This window comes from Schistocerca americana, unplaced genomic scaffold (assembly GCF_021461395.2).
Source record: "Schistocerca americana isolate TAMUIC-IGC-003095 unplaced genomic scaffold, iqSchAmer2.1 HiC_scaffold_601, whole genome shotgun sequence".
Taxonomy (NCBI): Eukaryota; Metazoa; Arthropoda; class Insecta; order Orthoptera; family Acrididae; genus Schistocerca; species Schistocerca americana.
In genome coordinates this window covers 65,001-72,500 of record NW_025726348.1, presented here as the reverse complement: position 1 = coordinate 72,500, position 7,500 = coordinate 65,001, and the positions used below count along the sequence as shown (strand labels likewise).

The 7,500-nt window shown below is 55.8% G+C and overlaps 3 non-coding genes across 3 annotated transcripts in view; all 3 read right to left on the bottom strand.

Annotated features, from left to right (window-relative positions):
• The window catches only part of LOC124587405, a 4,222-nt gene extending 2,738 nt beyond the window's left edge, over nucleotides 1-1,484 (bottom strand). Inside the window, exon 1 of the ribosomal RNA XR_006975509.1 lies at nucleotides 1-1,484. This exon is cut by the window's left edge and continues 2,738 nt beyond it. This is a non-coding gene — a ribosomal RNA (large subunit ribosomal RNA).
• Nucleotides 1,485-1,672: 188 nt separating this feature from the next.
• Nucleotides 1,673-1,827, bottom strand: LOC124587391. Its single transcript, XR_006975497.1, has one exon. It is a non-coding gene; the product is annotated as a 5.8S ribosomal RNA (ribosomal RNA).
• Nucleotides 1,828-2,178: 351 nt separating this feature from the next.
• On the bottom strand, nucleotides 2,179-4,088 carry LOC124587398. Its single transcript, XR_006975503.1, has one exon. It is a non-coding gene; the product is annotated as a small subunit ribosomal RNA (ribosomal RNA).
• Nucleotides 4,089-7,500: the final 3,412 nt, after the last annotated feature.

The window sequence follows — 7,500 nt, the reverse complement described above, 5'->3', positions numbered from 1 at the left end:
GCGCCAGTTCTGCTTACCAAAAGTGGCCCACTTGGCACTCCGATCCGAGTCGTTTGCTCGCGGCTTCAGCATATCAAGCAAGCCGGAGATCTCACCCATTTAAAGTTTGAGAATAGGTTGAGGTCGTTTCGGCCCCAAGGCCTCTAATCATTCGCTTTACCGGATGAGACTCGTACGAGCACCAGCTATCCTGAGGGAAACTTCGGAGGGAACCAGCTACTAGATGGTTCGATTAGTCTTTCGCCCCTATACCCAGCTCCGACGATCGATTTGCACGTCAGAATCGCTACGGACCTCCATCAGGGTTTCCCCTGACTTCGTCCTGGCCAGGCATAGTTCACCATCTTTCGGGTCCCAACGTGTACGCTCTAGGTGCGCCTCACCTCGCAATGAGGACGAGACGCCCCGGGAGTGCGGAGGCCGCCGCCCCGTGAAGGGCGGGGAAGCCCCATCCTCCCTCGGCCCGCGCAAGGCGAGACCTTCACTTTCATTACGCCTTTAGGTTTCGTACAGCCCAATGACTCGCGCACATGTTAGACTCCTTGGTCCGTGTTTCAAGACGGGTCGTGAAATTGTCCAAAGCTGAAGCGCCGCTGACGGGAGCGATTATTCCGCCCGAGAGCATCCCGAGCCAACAGCGGCGCGGGTCCGGGGCCGGGCCAGGTAGGTCCGTCATCCGGGAAGAACCGCGCGCGCTTGCCGGGAGCCCGAGCGCCCAAAGGGGCGAATCGACTCCTCCAGATATACCGCCGGGCAGCCAGCCAGGACACCGGGGCTCTGCCCAACAGACGCGAACCGAGGCCCGCGGAAGGACAGGCTGCGCACCCGGGCCGTAGGCCGGCACCCAGCGGGTCGCGACGTCCTACTAGGGGAGAAGTGCGGCCCACCGCACACCGGAACGGCCCCACCCCGCGGCGAGTGGAAAGGCAACCGGACACGACCCCGCCGCGGATTGCTCCGCGCGGGCGGCCGGCCCCATCTGCCGAGGGCGGAGGCCAGTGGCCGGATGGGCGTGAATCTCACCCGTTCGACCTTTCGGACTTCTCACGTTTACCCCAGAACGGTTTCACGTACTTTTGAACTCTCTCTTCAAAGTTCTTTTCAACTTTCCCTCACGGTACTTGTTCGCTATCGGTCTCGTGGTCATATTTAGTCTCAGATGGAGTTTACCACCCACTTGGAGCTGCACTCTCAAGCAACCCGACTCGAAGGAGAGGTCCCGCCGACGCTCGCACCGGCCGCTACGGGCCTGGCACCCTCTACGGGCCGTGGCCTCATTCAAGTTGGACTTGGGCTCGGCGCGAGGCGTCGGGGTAGTGGACCCTCCCAAACACCACATGCCACGACAGGCGGCAGCCTGCGGGGTTCGGTGCTGGACTCTTCCCTGTTCGCTCGCCGCTACTGGGGGAATCCTTGTTAGTTTCTTTTCCTCCGCTTAGTAATATGCTTAAATTCAGCGGGTAGTCTCGCCTGCTCTGAGGTCGTTGTACGAGGTGTCGCACGCCACACCGCCAGCCGGCTGTGCACGCTACCGAGTAAGTACCGGTATGCGAACCGCCAGGCGACGGGCGCGCATCGCACGTTTAAGGAGGCGCGGCCGGCCCCACAGGCGGCCGCGACGCTCCCAGGTCTGCGAAGCGGGGCAAACGCCGCGCGCTTCAGTATACGTAGCCGACCCTCAGCCAGACGTGGCCCGGGAACGGAATCCATGGACCGCAATGTGCGTTCGAAACGTCGATGTTCATGTGTCCTGCAGTTCACATGTCGACGCGCAATTTGCTGCGTTCTTCATCGACCCACGAGCCGAGTGATCCACCGTCCTGGGTGATCTTTTCTTAGTTTACACTGTCTCTTTCAAGACAGTTGCATAGGCGGGACGTAGGCGTGTGGCGGCCCCTGTTCAAGCGTTCTGTGTCCAACGGCCTCACGGCCGATGGGCGTCGTACGGCTCCACACCGGAGCGGACAGGCAGTCGGGCGAAAGTCATTCAAAACCGGCGCCAGGCGCCAGGTGCCGCAGGCCAGCCGCTCCAGCGCTTCAGCGCTCGTACCACACAACATTGGCGTTAGTTTTGAGAAGCACGCGTGGTTCCGCACGCGGCGCACGGCTACTGCGAGCCGTACAGGTAGCGTGTTGCGCGACACGACACGCACATCGAAAGACATGCAGTCTAGTCGGTAATGATCCTTCCGCAGGTTCACCTACGGAAACCTTGTTACGACTTTTACTTCCTCTAAATGATCAAGTTTGGTCATCTTTCCGGTAGCATCGGCAACGACAGAGTCAATGCCGCGTACCAGTCCGAAGACCTCACTAAATCATTCAATCGGTAGTAGCGACGGGCGGTGTGTACAAAGGGCAGGGACGTAATCAACGCGAGCTTATGACTCGCGCTTACTGGGAATTCCTCGTTCATGGGGAACAATTGCAAGCCCCAATCCCTAGCACGAAGGAGGTTCAGCGGGTTACCCCGACCTTTCGGCCTAGGAAGACACGCTGATTCCTTCAGTGTAGCGCGCGTGCGGCCCAGAACATCTAAGGGCATCACAGACCTGTTATTGCTCAATCTCGTGCGGCTAGAAGCCGCCTGTCCCTCTAAGAAGAAAAGTAATCGCTGACAGCACGAAGGATGTCACGCGACTAGTTAGCAGGCTAGAGTCTCGTTCGTTATCGGAATTAACCAGACAAATCGCTCCACCAACTAAGAACGGCCATGCACCACCACCCACCGAATCAAGAAAGAGCTATCAATCTGTCAATCCTTCCGGTGTCCGGGCCTGGTGAGGTTTCCCGTGTTGAGTCAAATTAAGCCGCAGGCTCCACTCCTGGTGGTGCCCTTCCGTCAATTCCTTTAAGTTTCAGCTTTGCAACCATACTTCCCCCGGAACCCAAAAGCTTTGGTTTCCCGGAGGCTGCCCGCCGAGTCATCGGAGGAACTGCGGCGGATCGCTGGCTGGCATCGTTTATGGTTAGAACTAGGGCGGTATCTGATCGCCTTCGAACCTCTAACTTTCGTTCTTGATTAATGAAAACATACTTGGCAAATGCTTTCGCTTCTGTTCGTCTTGCGACGATCCAAGAATTTCACCTCTAACGTCGCAATACGAATGCCCCCGCCTGTCCCTATTAATCATTACCTCGGGTTCCGAAAACCAACAAAATAGAACCGAGGTCCTATTCCATTATTCCATGCACACAGTATTCAGGCGGGCTTGCCTGCTTTAAGCACTCTAATTTGTTCAAAGTAAACGTGCCGGCCCACCGAGACACTCACTCAAGAGCACCCTGGTAGGATTGCAACGGGGTCCGCCTCGGGACGCACGAGCACGCACGAGGCGCGTCGCACGCCTTCAGCTCGCCCCACCGGCAGGACGTCCCACGATACATGCCAGTTAAACACCGACGGGCGGTGAACCAACAGCGTGGGACACAAATCCAACTACGAGCTTTTTAACCGCAACAACTTTAATATACGCTATTGGAGCTGGAATTACCGCGGCTGCTGGCACCAGACTTGCCCTCCAATAGATACTCGTTAAAGGATTTAAAGTGTACTCATTCCGATTACGGGGCCTCGGATGAGTCCCGTATCGTTATTTTTCGTCACTACCTCCCCGTGCCGGGAGTGGGTAATTTGCGCGCCTGCTGCCTTCCTTGGATGTGGTAGCCGTTTCTCAGGCTCCCTCTCCGGAATCGAACCCTGATTCCCCGTTACCCGTTACAACCATGGTAGGCGCAGAACCTACCATCGACAGTTGATAAGGCAGACATTTGAAAGATGCGTCGCCGGTACGAGGACCGTGCGATCAGCCCAAAGTTATTCAGAGTCACCAAGGCAAACGGACCGGACGAGCCGACCGATTGGTTTTGATCTAATAAAAGCGTCCCTTCCATCTCTGGTCGGGACTCTGTTTGCATGTATTAGCTCTAGAATTACCACAGTTATCCAAGTAACGTGGGTACGATCTAAGGAACCATAACTGATTTAATGAGCCATTCGCGGTTTCACCTTAATGCGGCTTGTACTGAGACATGCATGGCTTAATCTTTGAGACAAGCATATGACTACTGGCAGGATCAACCAGGGAGCTGCGTCAACTAGAGCTGAGCAGCCGGCCGCCCGGGAGTGTGTCCCGGGGGCCCGCGCGAACACGCAAGCGTCCGCTCAATTATTCTGCAAACAGGAGGAGGCTGAGCTCCCCTGCACAATACACCTCGAAACCCTCTCAGGTCCCGGCGGCGCGCAGCGCCGTCCTAAGTACTTGGTCGGGTTCGAGAGAGGCGCAATCGCCCGGAGTTTGGCGAGTAGACGCTTTAGGTGCGACCACCCGTGCTCCCAACTGAGCTTGCCGCTGCCGACAGAGGCCCGGGAGCGTGCTGTCGTGGCATTGCCGGCGGGAGACAACACGCGCCACCTACGGTGGCCGGCAGCTCCAACGCCAGCGCCACAGAAGGACAAAAGCCCCACTTGGGTGCCGAAGCGAACTCTCCCAGCACAGCGCACGCGCCAACACGTCCGCACAGCTGCGATACAATCCACCTGCGAGAACCGCAGAGGCGACCGAGCAGCAGACGGCGTCGCGGCGCCGAGCGCCGGGCGGCGGCGCATCCTCAGCGCACACAGTCCTCAATCGGACCAGCACACTGCAGATGTCCACCGCGCTTCGCACCGGGCCCGCGAGGACCTACTTTGGCCGCACGGCGCCGCGTGCAGGGTGCGCCGGCGCGCAGCTGCGCCGCCTGCCGCCTCCGTCGGCCGGCGCGCCTGCCACTGGCCGCCCCCACCAGCCGGCTGTAGCGCGTGCGCCCACGCACCGCGCGGCCAGCACGCCGGAAGGCCCCCCCTCACCGGCCGGGGACGGTCCCACCCAGCCACCGCCGCGTATCGCTTCACACCCACATGCCATTCACGTTCGTGGGCATGGTGGGTATCGCTGAAACAACCGGTTGGTAGCTCAACCGATCGTCGCCATCACTGATTCACCTCTAGCGAGAACAACCGCACCACAACGGTTTACCAGTTCTTCATTTGCGTAACGTCACCAGCAAACGTAGACGTCCATCGCCATTTGCAAATTCAACGATTGTTGCATGCCTGTGTCAGGTGTCACGACACACTATGTCTGCCCACATACACGCAACAACATGTGCACGCTTCGCGAACACGTGGAAGGTGGCCCCCGTACGTATGCGATGTCCATTGCGCGAACGACTGTCAACCGGCCTCTGTCGCATGTCGCAGATGTGGAACGCAGTGCACCATGCTATCACGGTGTGTGAGAAGAGACGACTACGTCTGACAACACGCGCCACTACATCAACAGACGGCTCATGCTGATCGCCATCCACGGCATACCATACTGCAATCCAGCTCTTATAGGGAGACGACACGTAGCTGAGTGCACAATATTTGGACCGTATGGTTCGCCGTTGTTGGCGCAGTCGTGGTACGGTCACACATGTACCACGATGTATCATTCAGTACATGAGGACCAATGTGCGGTACAGTGTGTGATTTGGACGTACAACATCAGCGGACAGTTGCCACAAGCCGTACCACAACGTAGGCTGTGCTTCGCCATGCGAATGCCAATGAACAACTGCGAAGGGCATTGAGCATGTACGTCCTGCCGCCATCCGCATTACAGTGTATAGCTGCAAGGTGTTTAACATGAAGCGATACTCTGGGGACCGGGCAGTGCGAGTAGCAAACTATATTGCGGGGGTTGCAGTTAGGCAACACTACACTAATTTAACGCGTCGTATGACAATTACAGAGCAGGTTAAGGCCCAACGTGTGTTGGGTTAAGGCCCAACGTGTGTTGGGTTAAGGCCCAACGTGTGTTGGGTTAAGGCCCAACGTGTGTTGGGTTAAGGCCCAACGTGTGTTGGGTTAAGGCCCAACGTGTGTTGGGTTAAGGCCCAACGTGTGTTGGGTTAAGGCCCAACGTGTGTTGGGTTAAGGCCCAACGTGTGTTGGGTTAAGGCCCAACGTGTGTTGGGTTAAGGCCCAACGTGTGTTGGGTTAAGGCCCAACGTGTGTTGGGTTAAGGCCCAACGTGTGTTGGGTTAAGGCCCAACGTGTGTTGGGTTAAGGCCCAACGTGTGTTGGGTTAAGGCCCAACGTGTGTTGGGTTAAGGCCCAACGTGTGTTGGGTTAAGGCCCAACGTGTGTTGGGTTAAGGCCCAACGTGTGTTGGGTTAAGGCCCAACGTGTGTTGGGTTAAGGCCCAACGTGTGTTGGGTTAAGGCCCAACGTGTGTTGGGTTAAGGCCCAACGTGTGTTGGGTTAAGGCGCAACATAGGTTAGGTTAAGGCGCAACATAGGTTAGGTTAAGGCGCAACATAGGTTAGGTTAAGGCGCAACATAGGTTAGGTTAAGGCGCAACATAGGTTAGGTTAAGGCGCAACATAGGTTAGGTTAAGGCGCAACATAGGTTAGGTTACGGCGCAACATAGGTTAGGTTAAGGCGCAACATAGGTTAGGTTAAGGCGCAACATAGGTTAGGTTACGGCGCAACATAGGTTAGGTTAAGGCGCAACATAGGTTAGGTTAAGGCGCAACATAGGTTAGGTTAAGGCGCAACATAGGTTAGGTTAAGGCGCAACATAGGTTAGGTTAAGGCGCAACATAGGTTAGGTTAAGGCGCAACATAGGTTAGGTTAAGGCGCAACATAGGTTAGGTTAAGGCGCAACATAGGTTAGGTTACGGCGCAACATAGGTTAGGTTAAGGCGCAACATAGGTTAGGTTAAGGCGCAACATAGGTTAGGTTAAGGCGCAACATAGGTTAGGTTATGGCGCAACATAGGTTAGGTTACGGCGCAACATAGGTTAGGTTACGGCGCAACATAGGTTAGGTTAAGGCGCAACATAGGTTAGGTTAAGGCGCAACATAGGTTAGGTTAAGGCGCAACATAGGTTAGGTTAAGGCGCAACATAGGTTAGGTTAAGGCGCAACATAGGTTAGGTTAAGGCGCAACATAGGTTAGGTTAAGGCGCAACATAGGTTAGGTTAAGGCGCAACATGGGTTAGGTTAAGGCGCAACATGGGTTAGGTTAAGGCGCAACATGGGTTAGGTTAAGGCGCAACATGGGTTAGGTTAAGGCGCAACATGGGTTAGGTTAAGGCGCAACATGGGTTAGGTTAAGGCGCAACATGGGTTAGGTTAAGGCGCAACATGGGTTAGGTTAAGGCGCAACATGGGTTAGGTTAAGGCGCAACATGGGTTAGGTTAAGGCGCAACATGGGTTAGGTTAAGGCGCAACATGGGTTAGGTTAAGGCGCAACATGGGTTAGGTTAAGGTACAATATGGGTTAGGTTAAGGTACAATATGGGTTAGGTTAAGGTACAATATGGGTTAGGTTAAGGTACAATATGGGTTAGGTTAAGGTACAATATGGGTTAGGTTAAGGTACAATATGGGTTAGGTTAAGGTACAATACGGGTTAGGTTAAGGTACAATACGGGTTAGGTTAAGGTACAATACGGGTTAGGT